The following is an 18,687-nucleotide window of genomic DNA, read 5'->3' as shown; positions in this document are numbered from 1 at the left end:
TAAATAGCTGAAGAAATGCCTACCAGTGGATGTGTGCAAGGAATGGACAGGGGACCAGAGCAAAGCAATGTGACATGCTCCATGGGTTGTAGAGCTGCAGAATATGATGAGTTAGTAAGGGTTTGAAAACTGATGGAAGAAAGGAGGTGAATTAGGAACATTAGCCCAGTGACCATCGATCAGATGCATGAATAGGAAGAGTTAGGAGACAGAATGGGTAACTTGAACTTTATGGGGATTATAAAACTGTAAGCCATCCAGGTATAAATTGAGTTTGTAGATAAAAGAACAGGTAGATATAATCAACAATATTAAAAACTGAGATTGATGGTTTAATTGTAAGGCAAAGATATTAAGGATTCTGCAACTTTACTGGGCCAATTGACTTGATATACAAATTAATCCTCGTCTAATTGAATGTTGGGTGGTCAGGAGGCAATGAATGAGACAGGAAACAATCTTCTCAACTATTTTAGCACAAGTATATCAGTTTTCATTTGGGGAAAAGGTAAATTGCAACTTGGAAGAGGACAAATAACCTTATGGTGTATTTTAATGGTGTCACGAAAAGTGTAATTTCTTTACAAATCAGTGATCCAATTTGGCAATAAGAAAAGTTACATTACTGATTCATGGCAATCAAGTAAAGAATTAAGTATGACCTAAAAATGACTACGTGTCGAGTAGAAATTGTAACAAGTGGATTACTTTGAAAAATTTTGTTCAGCCACTTGAATTCAATCCTGTGCAAATTTAATATTTCTTAAGCTTCTTGTTCATGTCCAAAATTCAGATCAGAGCACAACTGGTGCAAGTGTGAACTGATGGATATTTACTTCTGTGGTGACATTTCCATATTTTCCGAGCAAATTTAAAACACAACGCTTGCATCTGAAACCTGTTCACTGAACATCTGGTTTACTTCCTTTCATAGTCCAAAAAAATAACAAATTTGCACTTGTCCCTAGATGGTAGCTGAACATTGAAATCTGTCTTAAAATTGGTCAGCACCCTTGACCCTGCATGTAACAGAAGGTTGGATCCTTAATTGGGTTTCAATTTTGGTTTGAAATGAAAATCTGTCCAAGAAGGTAATTAATCACTTGTTCACACTTTGTGTGAACCCAGGAATAATAGAGTAGAATGTGTTTTACAGTAAGAACTTGCTTTTCACAATGAAGCAATTTTCTAAACATTCTACGTGATCAATGTTTATTTGAAATCCTTGGTGTCATTAAACACATTTCTTCCTTTTGCATAAAATTCACAGATAAATCATGGAAATCCACAAATTATTTTCTATAAATCTTCAATTCTAGTTATGGACAAATATTTTTATAGGGTGTTTTTAAATTATATGCCTGATTTGAACTGAAATATTTTAATTCCTTCAAAAATTCTACAGTATCGAATTGATTTAGATTATTTATTTACTAAATCCTACTTTAACAGTATATTGCATATAGAACATATTTCTCTATTAAGGACATACATCCTGTAGATTCCTAATGAAGTATAAAGACAATTATTGCCCCAATTGTTTGTTCATAAAATATTCTTTGCATTTCTCCAGAGGCAAAAATATTTCTGGTAGTTTTAGCTACAATAAATAAGGAAGTAGAACATAGATGGATCACATTAATTTCAATTAGAGGTATAAGTAAAAATGCTGTTGCTCCAAGCATCTTGCATGTGCAGAGTTCTGATATTATAGTGAACAACCACAAAGTAGGTTACTTGATCAATTAAGAGCTGGAAAAATTAGTATCGTGCACAAGAAAGGAAAGGCTTGGTCTCAAGAATATCTTGGTAGGCATTAGAAAAGAAGAAAAGTGAAAAGTGCTAGAGTGGAGGGGCAAGGCTGCTGAACAAACACCGATACTGGGTGTCCAAAAATATGTGTCTGTGTATAAGAGCTGAATAAAAAATCTGGAATAATGGAAAAGAAAATGTGTTGCATTTCAGTCACCATAAAACCATTTACAGAGCGGAAACAGGCCATGTTGGCCTTTCGAGTCCGCACCGGTTCACTGATTTTGTGCGCCCTCTTCATGTACGGCAAGAAATAAAAGCAGCAGGAAAATAAATAGCAAGTAAGAAAAATAAATACAATTTTATAAATTTCTTAAGAATAAAAATAGAAATGAGATTCTACAGAGTCAATTATGGAGTAGAATAGCAGTGCAGGCACATGCATCCCATTAATAATAAACACATTCATTGTGAAATTCCAACCCTGACTTCTTTATGACCAATAAAAATTGGCACTTCAGGGGCAAAATCAGTCATCAACCTAACCAAAAATGTTCCTGCTCCATGGTTTGGAAGAGAACGTAAGAAATAGGAAGTCCATGTGGTTCCACTGTTCATCAGATCAGATCTGGGCCTAAGTTCAATTTTCCGGCCTATTGTCCTTATTCTTTGATTTTCCCCTAAAGACCAAAAATCTATCCATCTTGGCCTTGAATGTATTTAATGATATTTTCCTGTGGCAAAGGATCACCATCTTGAATGAAGAAATACTTCTCCACTTTAAATGACCTCTTAGAGTATCACACTTAATCAGAAACGTTCACGCAAGGATCCTTGCAGAAGCTGTCACGACAAACCCACTCAGAGTCTTGTATATTTGAATAAAATCACCTCTTACTTTCCTAAATTCTATAACAGGCTCAAATTGCACAAGATTTCCTTACAAGGTATCCCCTCACCCGGCAATCAACCTGCTGAAGCTTTAAATTATTTCCAATAGAATAATCTCTCATCGAAGTGTAACAAGTATTCAAAATGTCTCATCAGTGCCTTATACAATTTTAACAAGGTTTGCCCACTTTGATATGCAATCTCCTTTGCCAATATATTTGTCTCTCTGACAGATAAGGAAGAAGACCTTGGCAGAGCAGGTGGAAGGAAATCGTGTGCTCCCACCACATTGATTCTCAGTGTTGCTGAATGTTCATTCTCCTTGATTAGTCATAGTTTGGAATTCTCACATTGATGTGGATGTCGTACCTTTTCAAGGAGGCTTTGAGAATATTCATACACCATTTCCTCTGTCCACCTTGTGGCAGAATTTGAACTAGAGCAATATGTCCATCCATTGGAGCCCATGTTCACCTTCCTGATGTCTGCAGGGTAAACATTGGTCTTAATGAACTCAGTGACCTCATAGGTAATAAACCATCCTTACTGACAAAAAAAAGATACTTAACAATCCACACCCAACTGGTCTAAAATTATGTTCCCCAACTGGAACACATTCCTAACTTTATGAATCATGGTTCACTCTCTTTATGATGTACCTCCTGACTGTAAACTGTATGAGGTACAACTTGATCATGTGCTGAAATCCCAGGATTTAACCTTCATTGGAAGCCCTTGACTCATCTACCATTGCAGTATCGGAAAGAGAAGATGGAGTCAATGCTTCAAATGCTTAACCTGAAGAAGATCCAAAATACAGTGAAATCTCGTTAGAATGCGATTCGTTAATCCGTGGAATCGCTTATAGCGTGGGTGTCTGTGGACCCCAAACATTGATTTTTAGGATGCCAGGCTAACAGGGGAATACTCAAAAATGGGCTCATTAATATACACATCTTGTAAATGAGTCATATGTGGAGTTTAAAGGTCTTATTATAGGGTTTGAGTCACAGTATTCTGTTTTCCTGCTTCCTGCATCTGTTCCGCGACTCGGCTGTAACATGGTATAAAATCTTGGACCCCCAACTACCGAGTTCTAACGAGGTTTTACTGTATATCCTTACCTGAAATGCTGCCTGACAGAACCATTTCTGGTATCATTACAGCCATTCACATTGTCTCACTTGTATTCACTGGATGTATCGCTAACAGTGATCGTTGCTCCAGGCATGTTTTGCTTTGAATTTGAATAATAAATTTGCTTTGTATTCATTCTCAATGATCGACACTGAGACAATAATGGAAAGAAAAAAAATATGAAGAACTGTAGGTTTTCTGATGTATTAAGAAGCTTGTTAGAATGTTGTGTGGTTTAGAGAATATTCAGAGCCTGGAGGATTTTAAAAAAAACAATGAAAATAGACTGGGATGGTCCTACAGCTAGATTGGGAGTATCATTGAGAATGAATACAAAGCAAATTTATTATTCAAATTCAAAGCAAAACATGCTTGGAGCAACGATCATTGTTAGCGATACATCCAGTGAATACAAGTGAGACAATGTGAATGGCTGTAATGATACCAGAAATGGTTCTGTCAGACAGGATTTCAGGTAAATCAATTTAAGGACAAGGTGGAGGTTGGATCACGTGCCTAGGGAAACTTATTTATTGGACAGCTATTTGGATATTAGAGAATGACAACAATTTGATATCAATTGCTAATCAGCTGGTTATCTAAAGGGTGAATTCTGAATCTCCAAAGCCCATTGGTTAATTTACATTTCTCTACTGCTTGCCCTGGATAAAGAACACATCATCTTTATTCTGTTGATTTGCCTTTTTAGAGCTAGCTCAATTTTTTGTTTGTTTGTTTTGCGTAAAAGTGCCCATTGAGCCCTTCTTGAAAAATTTGTGCTATCTCTTTACTCAGAGAGTGGTAGCCGTGTGGAATGATCTTCCGGGAGAAATAGTGGCGGCGGAGTCAATTGTATTATTTAAGAAAAGGTTGGACAGGTCTATGGATGAGAAGAAGATGGAGGGTTATGGGCATTGTGCAGGGAGGTGGGACTAAAAAGGGGTGTTTGGTTCGGTGCAGACTAGAAGGGCCTAATGGCTTGTTTCCGTGCTGTAATTGTTATGTTTAACAAACAAGGTGAAGAGCAAGAATAGCATTCCAGGATTGCAAATCCTTGACAAATCTGACTCTGAAATCCCTGGTTCTCTTCTCAGCCAGCAGGAACATGCTTCCAATGCCTACTCCTGTTGGAATTTAAGCAATTTCACTGAAGTCCTCTCTCATTCTTCTGAACTCCACTGAATATCAGCCTATCTGATCCAATCTCTTCTCATTAATTAGTCATGATAAGGTCTAATTTAGCCCTTGATAAGGTCCATTTAGCATTAGTTATGAACCTTAATATTCAGTGGGAAGTAACAAATGGGAAATAAAGTGGAAATTCATTTTGAAGCTAACCAGAGGTTTTGGCCAAATCACAGTTTTTCCTTGAGGTACCAAGTGTGCAACCCAACTTAAGCTGAAAATGTGGCTGTTCATAATGGTTGCTGGTCAACTTGCAAATTAAAAATAACTTTCATATTAAACTACTTTACCTATACAACAAGACCTTTTCTGTTCTATTACCTGTATACATCACCATATGTGGCCTATCATAATTCATAATCAGTTTTTCTGGGATTCAGGCTGTGATTCTTTGTGTCCTTGTACATGAGTTACTTGCTACCTTATCTGATTGAGTGGAGCATCAGTTGAATTTTGAAAAGCAACTTTTCCCTAAAATATCAGCTTAAATTATTGCAATAAATTTTGCAGCAGACTTGCTTTTGGCTCATCGGAGAGTAAAGTAGATACTCTGACCCAATCGAAAAAAAAATGTCCAAGAGCTCAGTTTCCTTAATGAGGTGTGGTTGCCAGTTGGTTTTGCTCATGTGCTCAATTAAACAATTGGATCACAGAATTAAAATTTGTTCAGGGTCAAGTTTCCCAACATTTTCAAAGTCTAAATGTTATAATTTCCTGCCGCTGATTGCCAAGAACAGTAATGCCATTAGCAACAGCTTAATTTTTTACTTTGGTTTTGAATCCTTTCCAAGAACCAATAGTGTGCGGACTCGAAAGGCCAACGTGGCCTGTTTCCGCTCCGTAAATGGTTAGATGAAGAACTAATACTGGGTTTGCCTCTCATGAATCTATGTGTAAAAGAAAATAACTCGCTCATCCTTGAGCTATGTGGCAATACACAGGATTGATCTATACCAGTGGTTCTCAACCTATTTCTTTCCACCCACATCCCACTTTAAGTAATCCCTATGCCATCGGTGCTCTGTGATTAGTAAGGGGTTGCTTAAGGTGGGATGTGGGTGGAAAGAAAAAATTGGAAAACCACTGTTTTAATTGTACCTCATTGACTCTTTATGTGCACGGTCTCATAACTCCAAAGGAAATGGGCCAATGACAATTTTTCTCAAACATAATATTTCAATAACGATTGAATCTACAGTAGTGATTCTCAACCTTCCCTTTCCACTCACCTCCCACCTTAAGCAATCCCTTACGAATCACAGAGCACCGATGGCATAGGGATTATTTAAAGTGGTATGTGAGTGGGAAAGAACCACTGAATACTAATCCTGTGCATTGCAGCTAAATATGCTCATTCAAGTGGCAGGAGTAAACTCAAAAATCTGCAGACACCGTGATTGAAGTAAAAAGACAATGCTGAAGAAATTCAGCTGGCCAAACAATATCTTTATCTTTGCTGTATAAAGTTCACTGTTTAACCGGCTGAGTTTCTTCAGTCTTGTGTTTTTACTTCAATCATGGTTTGACCTGCTGATTTTTTTCCAGCATTGTGTTTTTATTTAAGGTGGCATTGTTGGGTAGGGTGAGCCTTGATTGAAGTTTATGCTTTTAATATTTATTGTGTTATTTGATGGATGTACAAGGAGCAGTCCAGAATAGATATGAGATCATTCTTAGAAAGAGAGAAGAAGTTATCCACTCACTATCAAATCCTGGTGTGTTCATCCTGGTGTGTTCATCCTGGTGTGTTCATCCTGGTGTGTTCATCCTGGTGTGTTCATCCTGGTGTGTTCATCCTGGTGTGTTCATCCTGGACTGTTCATCCTGGTGTGTTCATCCTGGTGTGTTCATCCTGATGTGTTCATCCTGGTGTGTTCATCCTGGTGTGTTCATCCTGGACTGTTCATCCTGGTGTGTTCATCCTGGACTGTTCATCCTGGTGTGTTCATCTGATGTGTTCATCCTGGACTGTTCATCCTGGTGTGTTCATCCTGGTGTGTTCATCCTGGTGTGTTCATCCTGGTGTGTTCATCCTGGTGTGTTCATTCTGGTGTGTTCATCCTGGTGTGTTCATCCTGGTGTGTTCATCCTGGACTGTTCATCCTGATTTTGACACGTAACTGCATATGGCTTAAAAGAGAGAAAAGAATAACCTGACAAAATAAGAAATGATAGGTGACAGTAAAATGAAATCCACAAATTCTAGAAATCTGACAAAAACGGATAATCTTGAAAACACTGGGGGAATATCAATTCAAACCATTTTCCTTGGATTAGACATATGAATCTAGCACTGGGCAGGACAGGAGTGGCTGTCGGGCAGGAGAGATATTGCCGATGGTTTGAACTGAACTGTACGGGTACAGAAGTTGCGGGGACACTGGCGGCAAATTCACGGACACACAGTGACTGAGGGACCTCTCTTTTGCTCCACTTTCTCTGGCCATAAGGGGCGTGGGGCAACGCTAACGGTGAATCTTTGTCCGCCTTATGGCAGACTAAAAGCAATTTCATGAAATATCACATTTCTATTTTATTACGTGGAAAAAATAGTATCTGATCTGATATAGAGATTCTTAGGTTCAATGTGCAGAGTCTAGCTAAGGGGTCCCTTACGCTTTATGAACTATAATTACTGGCTTGGCTGCTAATGCATTTCCTGCTTTTAATTGGGATTGAAATGTATCAAGACCATTAGTGGAGCAGAAATCTGCAAAGATAACTGACCCAAAAACGATCTGCTGGTGGGCCTCAGCAGGTCAAGCAGTACCAGTGCCCTCACCCCTTCCACCATCCACTTTGTCCTCTTCATACTGCTCCCGTACCTGTTCCTTAGTCCTGATGAAGAGTTTTGGCTCAAAACACCAGCCAACTGTTGCCACTTGACCCGCTGAATTCGTCCAGCAGATTGTTTGGCTTCAGATTCCAATGTTTGCAGTTTCCACTGTTGGGTGCAAAGATAACTGTACCCCTTTGCCAAATATTCTTCACCAGTATAACTCTCAACCTGCCTTTCGTTATCTTCTATCTATAACCAAAAAAGTTGTATTCCTGAGTGTTGGATGAAGACATCAGTGGTGCAATCTTCAGTGAACATTGACAGATATATATAACAAACTATCTTCATGCACCAGGAATACAGTCAAGCTGTCCATGAGGATGGAGGTGTCCAGCATCAAATTGGTTTGGGAATCTCCTTCCAGCATGGAAGCATTAGCCAGCAGTCTCAGTGGAACCACTAATAATTCACTGTCCAATGGCTGTTGAATGTTTTTCCAATGCAAATCAACTGCAGCTAATCAATGCCTCTGAGCTGCAGAGGAATGTTGGATTTCTGAGATTCAAGACTGCAGCTATCACTGGTTTGGTTTCCTGAGTTGAAAACAAACAATGTGCAGATTTTCACAGCAGGAAAACTGGCATTAGCTTCCATGGAGCACAACTCCGCTGCCTTCTCTCCGGATGACACCCCGGCCAGGTCATCAGTGACTTTGCTTTGTCTTTCAACCAACCTATCAGCAACATTATACCATCTCATCTCCCAGAGTGGACATGGTTCAGTTTGCATCCAGACCTGCCAAGCACACAATGAGAAAAAATGAGGGCGGGTATAAACACTGACTGAAAGGTGATTAGTCTGGAAGATTCATTTTGGCTTGGCTTGTGACACAAAGATTTGATGCAAAATGCAGATGAATGATAAATAAGGGTTATGGTAAATAAGATCGTATTCATGTAACTTCATTAATATCTCTGACTGAAACAAGATGCCTGGATTGCTTCCATTTTTCCTCTTGCTCCTGGGCTTCTCCCTGCATAGTTAGCATCAAGATTCCCTGATGACGGCAACATTGAATACCACATTGGTTATTTAATGTGTGATCCCTGCAAAGTGATGGGTGTCATGGGACCCTGTGCCACAATTGAAGCTTGCAATATTTCTCTAACTCCTCAGTATCCTAATAGACCTCCCTTTTGCAATTAAAGGTAAACTAAAGGAGTGGGTGCTATATTCGGCAATCAGCAGATTCTTTCCAAAGCAGTCTGCTTCCATTGGACTGAAGAAAATTTCCAGGTAATACAGTTATTCCAATAGGATTCGGCTTATCTGTCATAATTTATGCTTTTGTGCTCTCGATCTGGACTAGAAATGGGATATTTGTTTACATTTATTGTTCATAATATGAAACCTACTTTGAAATAAATCTTCATGTTCCAAAGAATAATCGGATTACACTCCTAAATTGAAACAGTGTTTGAGCAAATGATTATATTATTTGAAAACTAACAGCATTATAGACATAAATGAGCATAATTATTGATAGATAAAACAAACAAATGCATCATTACAAAAAGCTACAAAAAATACAAAAAGCTGATTATTTATTCACCTGTGAAGTTTTTGAAGCTGGTGAATTATTTATTATTCCAAAGGGATATGTCTCCCTTTGTTGCTCTCATCTAAGACATAAGCTAATATAGTAACCCTTGATGGACAAAGATATGTGTGTGTGATGGTTTGCTATTCAAGGACTTATATTGGCCTTTTTCATGGATTTTAAAGCACTTCAACATAATATTTCCAAAAGTGAATATTATTGGGTGGATATTTGTATGTGTTAAGAAGCTTGTGATATCTTTTGGTTTTCAGTAAAAATTGTCTTCACGAATAAGCTATGAAATGGTATTGTTTCTTACTGAAATTCGTTTCTTTATATGATATTTATATTATAAGTCATGGTCCTAAGGGATGAAAACAGGTCCTCTGTCATGTGTGTCATCAAATACTCATCTATCCAAATCCTGTTGGCCAACTCTTGATCCACAATTTTCTAAGCCATGGCAAATTCCAGTACTCATCTGGATACTTATTAACTGTTGTAAGAGTACAGGCCTCCTATTCTGCTGTTCCAGCAGGAAAAAGGAATCTCAGGGTTGTATGTACTCTGACAAGAAATCTGAAATCTCTTCTCTCTGCCAGTACATTCCTAATTGCAATAATTCTCAGGGTGATTTTTTTTTTTGTTTACCCCAGATTCACATTAATTCTTAATTCTCACCTCAAACCTGTGATCTGTGGTTTTTTGACTTTGTCTATGCCCCTCACAGCATCTACCCTTTACCCAGTCACGTTTTCAGCTCAAGATTATAATACAACTGGAACTGAACAGGAGGAGTAAAACAGTAAAAAAACAAAATCAAAAACTAATTAAAACAGATAAAAAGAAGCAGAGTTGCAGCAGGATGTGCCACAATGCCCTTCCAGAAAAGAAAAGTCAATGAATAATAAAGATCTCACAAGAATCTTTCTGGAGCTCCCACCGTTATTTCCTTGGGCTAGGACATGTAAACTGTGTACACATTGCTATTATTGACATACTTATGGATGCTGCCAAACCCATAAATTAGATTATCTAATTGTTGGTTCTACATTTCTACTTACTGAGAGGAGGATTGTGATCAGAAGTGAAGCAGCTATTGATTCTTTCTAATAATAGCATTACAGAAAAATCGGGAAGGAGAGGGCCAGGAAAGATTGCAATCTGAAATTGTTATTATTACTGCCACTACCATTGAGCCATCATTTAATGGAAATGGGTTTTACGTTATTCGATGTCAGCATATTATTTGTAGAACCAAACTCAGCACAAATAACCAGCAATACAAATGGAACAAGGTGTTGCACAATAGTAAATGATGCAAGAAGTCAAAGGAGACCACACATTACAATAGAAGTATTGAACTGAAGTGATTTTGACATGGCTACTGAGATATTTTACTTTGTTTGCTATGCTATGTCGGCCTTAATTGAAAAAGAATTTCATTGCCAGATATTTTCATTTGTATTGAGCTGAAAACATAGATTACACATAAAATATTATGGTTAGTTCTGCTCTCCCTACCTCAGGAAGGGAATATATGCAATGGAGCGTGGGAAACGAAAGGAACTGGTACTCTGCACGCATAATAGTAAATGTGCTGTAGCTCAGTTTTGATCTTGGCCCACCTTTTAATGACATAATTAAGTGTGAAGCAGTCCTGGATGTCGTGCACCTACTGGAAAAAGGAGAATTCACTGCCCATGTTTTGTTTTGTTAATGTTGGAAAATTATCGAGCCATGCTTGGACAAGACTTTCTGCTGACAGGGCTCATTAAGAAAACCGGTTCTGAAGTGCTACCTGGTAATTGTTGAGGAATGCTGAACATCGCCATCACCGAGTCAGTGGCCAAATGTGTGGCCTGAACTGAACAGAACAACTTGATTTTTTGCAAAACGCAAAGGTGACTGTGATCGAGCAGTGAGGCAAGATTTCAGGGATATCTGTCTTCTATTCAATGGCCACCAATATTGGTACTTGTATCTGAATGGTATTCTTTGCTATTGTAAGACTAAGTTCCACATCCCTCATATAATCTAATGCTCTGATTGGCCGGGACTATAATCTCATAGGGGTGTAAGCGCTTACACCCCTAACGTCGAAGTACTCGAGATGGCAGAGGTCGACAGCATCGAGTCCACGCTTATGAAGATCCAGCTGCGCTGGATGGGTCACGTCTCCAGAATGGAGGACCATCGCCTTCCCAAGATCGTATTATATGGCGAGCTCTCCACTGGCCACCGTGACAGAGGTGCACCAAAGAAAAGGTACAAGGACTGCCTAAAGAAATCTCTTGGTGCCTGCCACATTGACCACCGCCAGTGGGCTGATAACGCCTCAAACCGTGCATCTTGGCGCCTCACAGTTTGGCGGGCAGCAACCTCCTTTGAAGAAGACCGCAGAGCCCACCTCACTGACAAAAGGCAAAGGAGGAAAAACCCAACACCCAACCCCAACCAACCAATTTTCCCTTGCAACCGCTGCAATCGTGTCTGCCTGTCCCGCATCGGACTTGTCAGCCACAAACGAGCCTGCAGCTGACGTGGACTTTTTACCCCCTCCATAAATCTTCGTCCGCGAAGCCAAGCCAAAGAAAGAAAAGAATCTCATAATTGCAGAAGATTAGAAAACCTTACAGGAAATATTAGCCAGAATACCATATCAAAATTATTTTCTTGAACAACAAGCTAAGGCTAAGAAAATAGTTTTTTTTTCCCCAAAACCCATATGGTTCAGATTTTTGTTACTAGGCCTGGAGACAGAATGGATATTCCTTGGTTTGAATGTTGTCGCTTATTGTTTGAAAGATGCTGTAAAGTAACTGATGATAAAGAGCTGTAGTGAATGTTTTTATTTCAAATCAATAGATGAAAATACTCTCATACCCAATATCTCAGAGATGGATTCGACACATTTTGTAATTAAAGAAAACCATTTTTTTTTCCTTTGATGAACCAGTGATCAATATACATTGTAGGTTGTAATTTGCCTGAAGTTAAATACAACTTAAAAAAAAATCTCTGCTAATTCACTTGCAGTGATACAACTAATAGCTCAATCACTTTTCCACAATTCTCCAAAGAGTGAACAAAGACATGCTATCCTTACACATCGCATTGGCATGAAAATATGTAGTCGCTTGTCATTGAATTAAGATTTTTAGCTCAGTGAGATTTCAGTGCAGATTAAACAGAAACAGGGATCCCACAGGCAATGCAAAGAGCCTCAAGTTTGGTAATTTGTCATGATCTCTGAAGGTTCTGCACAGCTAATTAATGTCTTGTGGTCTGAAAGAAATGCAGCAAGGCGTAGGGCAATTACTACCCAAGAGAACTTAATCATTAAAATGATTAAAATGGAGTACATTTCAATGTAGTGACTTTTTTTTTCCTGTTTTAATATATAGTTTGCTGCAATTACTTGTGTAATGTTTCCAAAAGTATTGATTGTTTTTAACAAATTAAGTTTGTGTTGTGGAAAAAATAGTTCTCAAAGTCTGTTTAATATATTGTCTTTTAATGTTTTGGAATATTAACATAAGCATATTCATATCATATTTTAACCCCTTTAAATGTTAACCTTTCAATATGGTTCTAGTGTTTAAATCCACATGACACTAGTTGCTATTCTCTAATCTCCACCACAGTGGTGATCCTTAATCCTCATTTTATCCCTGGCATGTTTTACTTTCACAGCACTTTGTGAAATATTCATGGAACCATCTGAACAGAATTAATCAACATTGAAACTGACTTGTAGGTAAGTATATATATTTCAATTTTAGGCAGTCGGCTAACTAATGGCACCGCACCAATAATTTTCAGCAAAACTCCTCTTGTTTCCATAGTACCTTGCTTTACAGACTAGCTGAGTTTCTTTGTGATTTGAGCTGAGCCATGATTTTGAAATTAAGTTATGTAAAGTATTGATAAAGCAAAGAATCCTTAGATTCCAACGATAATCCTGAGCCTTCTCCAAAAAGTTTTTATTCATTGTGGAACTATTATTATAAATTTAGTAAATCCTTTCAATAAAGGTTGAATGAATTATTAACACCTATTAGATTACTTTTAAGTGAAGGATTGCATCTATGTTAGTGTATTTTTTAGATATAGTTTTATTTCTAAAACGTGGAATTCAGTTATTTCCTTGAGATTTTTTTCTCACTTTCACTTTTCGAGTATGTTCATCTATAGTCGCTTTCAGGTGCATTCTCCGCCAAGAATGCGCCTGCAGAAGTGGACGCAGTGCTTTGCAAAGCGCTGCGCTGTCCACCTGAAAGGGACAGCTGCACGGGAGGCGCCTTGGAGCACAGTCTGACTTCTGTCCCTTTGGGATGTCAGGGCAGGGGTGGCCGGTGCGGGACGTCGGGACTGGGGCAGCCAGCACGGGACTTCAGGGCCTGTCATCTTTGTAGCTGTCCCTGCCCTGACGTACTTTCATGTGGCCTCAGGGGGACTGCTCAGATTATACCTCCTAGAGGAGGTTGGTGAGTACTCCTCCGAGACACATCAGGCTCTTTCAGGTGGCCTCCCGACAACCGCATTCAGGTAGAATATGTGACTTTACATCAGGGTATTCTGGCCACCTGAAAGAGCCTTATGTTTGTATGTGTTGGGGATGACTCTGCCAAAGTTGAGCAATACCACTTCCTGTTTGTCTGTCCACTTGACACCTTTATCTCGACGCAACACCACTGACACAGTCACATTAGATGCTGGTCTCCATTTGCCCTCTGAAGCTCATAGCGGATGATTGTACTAATGTAACCTTGTTTCTCCTTAACACTTTTGAATGTCTGCCATATATAATTACATTTTCTGTTTAAAGTAGTGAAAAGTCAATAATTATAATTATATGTTCTTTTCGAAGACTTTTCAGGAATTCCCTAAGAAGAAATTCTTTGTTACCCAAGTGTCAACTTGTAGAATTGAAGCCAAAAATTTGATGAATTTAGGAAAATAAGTAGCGGAGAAAAAGAGTCAGTGGGCAGGTTCTGTAGTTGGCAGGATGAGTATTGCACTCAAAAGGTGCGCAAGAGCAATGAAGCATGTCTGAAATGGACGGTTAATACCTGCTTCAGCAATAGTTAAAAGACCAGTTGGTCTATTGCCAATCTCTGAGGTCCTGAATTTCTTCCAGATGTTTGCTTGCTTTAAATTTACGTGGTTACTAATTATCTCTAACTACTGGTTTCCATTTCCTAACTTTTCCAAATCACTGCTAGTTTCCTCAGTCACTTCCCCCGCTCCATTCATCTGTCTGAAAAAACACTCCTCCACGCCATCATTTGCCTAATCTTTTCCACCTCTTCAACCTTCATCTGATCCTCTTCCTAACTCATTCCCTTTATAAACCACACTCAGAGAGATCAGAGGTGAGGACTCTCACGCCTTCTAAAATAACAGAGCCTACCCATCAATCTTCGCCATGAGTTATCACTGGTCAGTCCGGGTGTAGACGATGGGACAAAAGGCCATGTATTTAAGTTTGCCAAAGACAAATACAGCTGGCATTGAAAGCTGTGTCAATAGAACATACAAGTGGATTTTAATCTTCATTTTGTTTAACTTTAGTGTAGGCAAAAGTGATACAACAGAAAACCTAATGGTAGAGGTCCATACACACAGATCATCAAAATATAATTGAAAACAATCAAGCGGACTAAAGGAAATATTAATGTTTTTATTTACTTTTAATTTGCTCATTTTACTCATTCACTGTCTGGGCCTGCTAACAAGGCCTTTATGTTTTACCACTTCTGCAGCACTGGAATCAAATGTGGTTGAGCTGGGGGAGTTGCCAGTCCTACTCTTCTAAAGATGAGAAGCTTGTATTTGAACACAGGGCTTATTAATTCATATTTCCATTTTCATTTTCTTTTGAAGAAATGGCCAAGTTCTTTGAGCCCTGTTTCACATAGTTTGTCTGTCTGGTACTGTGTACATGTGTTATTTCTGGTTATGTGTTTGTAGTGTTTTGTACTGAGGGTCCAAGAACACTGTTGTGCCGGTTGTACTTGTACAATCGGATAATAAATAAACTTCAGCTTCAACATATCACAATTAGATTACAGATCTAATTTCACAGTTACAAAATTTACAGTCAAGGTTTTATCATAGAGTGCATTATTGTTGTACCACACAACAGAATGTTTAAAAATTTCAATCACTAATTAATTGGATCTTTACTGGATCAGTAGCATAATCCAGAAATGTGGCATACAAAGACATGGAGACCAAGAGCAAGTGCCATGCTGTGAAATGGCACACAGCATCTGGGTTGAAACCTCCAGCACAAAATTGTACCACACGGACAAACCCTGCGAGTGCCAGTGCTGTTGGCATCTCTTGCTGAAACGGGCTTCAACTAATCAGTTAAGTTCTGTTTTGATATTGTTGAAAGAAATGAATCATTCCTGCTCCCGGTGGGACTTTTACTTTGTTCTGATTACTCCTGCCTCCTAGCCAAACGACTGGCAAATTTTCATCTCTCCAACCCCCACACCCCCCCATGCCCTAACCCTGGTCTCTATGCTAGGCATCTCCTTAACTATCACCTTCCCAATGCAATGGGCCAAAGAATTTTGTCAGTTGTGTCTTTGCATACATCTGCGTCAGACTCCTGCAGAATACTCATGCAGGCTGGCTACAATTTCAAAGCCAGTTTATTGTGTGAATATCTCACTGTGGTGACTCTGTTATGTAGAGACACCATGTCAGTTTTTTAATAGCTAAAAATTAATTGAAAATGTAGAGTAATAATGTAGGATGTATCACTGAAGGAATAATTATTTTAATCTTGTAAAAGTAACAATTTTTTATATAGTTCCTTCTGGTAGCATAGCCAGGCACAAAAGAGCTGGAGAAATTCAGCAGGTCTTGCAACATCCATGGGAAGCAATGGGCAGTCGACGTTTCAGTCTTATAACACCACAGTCTGCAGACACAGTGGTTGAAGTAAAAACACAACGCTGGAGAAACTCAGCAAGTAAAACAGTGTCCTTTATATAGCAAAGATAAAAGATACATCATCAATGTTTCAGGGTTGAGCCCTTCATCAAGGTATGGAAAAATGCTGGCAGCCATCCAAACTAAATGGTGTTTTGTTTGGACCCATGCTGACATTTTCCCAGACTTTAAAGAAGTCATAGATAATCCCTCTGGCATGACCCATTCACCTTCATAGAGAAAGTATAGCACTTAATGTTAAACAACAAAGCATATTTGGTTGCTAGGTGTACTTTTTGATGGTGTTTTTCTGGAGTTTCCCTTGAATTGTTTATTTCATGTTCATTTCTGAAAGTAATTTTGCTCCCACTGAATTTATTTTAAGGGTGTGGTATTATCCGTGCCAATTACCAAGCCCAATTTCATCAATACTTGCTTTGCGTGATATTTATGAAACGTATTTGTTAGAATTTCCCACGATCAGCTTGTTGCTCCTTTGGAAGACGAAATCAATGTTCAACTTATGGATAAAGGGATGACTGATTTTGTTTTTTTGCCTTTTATACCTTGCCATTTTATTTTGAGTCGTATTTCCCGCAAATAAAAAGCATGCATATGTACTTGCTGCAATTCATCAATTTTGTAGAAGTTTTAGCTCTAACCCAGATCAAATGACAGTTCAGCTCTGATTTTGTAGCTCTAATTTGGAGATGACTTTCATCTTTGATTCCCTCGTAATGGTTGTGATCGGGAGTTGGCTTTTTTGGGGGGGCCTTGCTTTTATATCTTCAGTTTGAAGGTTTGATAAAATTTCTTTGTCTACAGAAGTTATCTTAGTTTTAAAGAAGCAAGATTTGGGTCCAGAAAATCATGTATTGCTGTAATTCATTTTGGTTAAAATCAATGAATAAGTAATTTCAACTGCTTTCTCCTTATCTAGTGTGAAGAGGTTACACACACTTATCAAACTGTGTATCATTTAATAGCATGCAGGAGAGTAATTGTGTAAGTGCTCAGATTCACGCCTAAGATACCAAAGTGCGATTTCTTTTCAACAAGCTAGCGTACAGACCAGTGGATCACACAGATTGGTCACCACATGTCATGGGTCGAAGTAAACAGGAAAATGTCCAGATGTTGGGGTCTAGTGCAGTACACGAAAGTGTTGGAGGAATGCAGCAGGTCACGTGGCATCCACAGAAAGAAAAAGGCAACCAGCGTTTTGGGCCTGAGCCCTTCTTCCCGAGTGCTGAAAAAGAGGCAGATGCCTGAATAAAAAGAGTAAATCATGGAATTCCCTATCCCATTCCCTTGCTAACACGTCTGTCCATGGTCTTGTGCACTGCCAGATTGAGACCACCTGCAAATTGGAGAAACAACACCTCATCTTCCTACTGGGCCCCCTCCAACAGGATGGCATGAACATCAACTTCTCTGGTTTCTATTAAAACCTCCCTTCTCTACCACCCCCCACCCCTTATCCCCTTTCTCTTTTCCTCTTTCCTTTCACTGAGCCAAAATCAATTCTCATCTTTCCTCTTATCATATCTAATTAACACCTTTTGTCTGTTGGCCTGGACTCCAACCCCTCCCATTCTTCCCCCTTTCTCTCCCCAGTTTTTATTCAGACGCCTACCTGTTTTTTTTTGCTTATACCTTGAAGGACTCAGGCCTGAAACGTCAGTTTCCTCCTATGGACACTGCAAGACTGGCTGAGTTCCTCCAGCCTGAATATAAAGGTCCAAGGAGGGAGGACACAAGCTAATAGACAAGAGGTGGATGCAGGTGGGAGAATGAAAGAGCAAGAAGCTGAAAAAAAAGTTCAGCAATGGCAGCAGCAGGTGATAAATAGGATGGCTGGAAGTGATACGAAAGAGTCCTTATCAACTCCCGTTAACCCACAGGAGAATTAAAATATTCACAGAAAATCAACATCAATTACCCGTATTTAGAGGTTACATTAATTAGGAAAGTCTAGTTTGATGATGCAACTGAAGAATTATACAAAATGTATAAATGGACAGTTCAGAGGTAGAAATAAAATATTGGTGGCTCCCACAGAATGATGTTTTCTAATGCACCCATGATGAGCTCGGCAGCTTTATCCACTCTGCTGTTAACTTTAACCCTGACCTCAAATTCACTTGGCCCATCTCCAGCAACACTCTACTTACTCTTTCTCAATCTCCCTGACTCCATTTTGAGAGACACTTTTGACAGACATTTTTTTTAAACAAACCTACCAACTCCACAGTTACCTCAACTACACCTCTTCAAACCCTGCCACCTGTAAGGATTTTATTCTTGCAATTCCTCTGTCTCCATTGCTTCTGCACCCAGTTCAAGGTTTTCCATGTGAGGTCATCTGAGATGTCCTCCTTCAAAAATAAGG

At 39.0% G+C, this 18,687-nt stretch overlaps 1 protein-coding gene across 15 annotated transcripts in view; it reads left to right on the top strand.

Annotated features, from left to right (window-relative positions):
* LOC138735642 (extracellular sulfatase Sulf-2-like) overlaps positions 1-18,687 on the top strand; it is a 379,836-nt gene that overhangs the window by 225,602 nt on the left and 135,547 nt on the right. For 7 of the 15 annotated variants that reach the window (XM_069883744.1, XM_069883741.1, XM_069883756.1 and 4 more), the window contains 2 exons: positions 8,953-9,040; positions 13,041-13,104. The exons of 5 other annotated variants lie outside the window; for them this stretch is intronic. The gene's annotated coding sequence lies outside the window, so the exon portion shown is untranslated. The remainder of the gene's footprint in view (positions 1-8,952; positions 9,041-13,040; positions 13,105-18,687) is intronic. 3 more of the 15 variants (XM_069883743.1, XM_069883751.1, XM_069883747.1) reach the window with 2 other exon arrangements.

This window comes from Narcine bancroftii, chromosome 6, assembly GCF_036971445.1.
Source record: "Narcine bancroftii isolate sNarBan1 chromosome 6, sNarBan1.hap1, whole genome shotgun sequence".
NCBI classification, from domain to species: domain Eukaryota; kingdom Metazoa; phylum Chordata; class Chondrichthyes; order Torpediniformes; family Narcinidae; genus Narcine; species Narcine bancroftii.
This window is presented reverse-complemented; position numbering and strand designations above follow the sequence as displayed.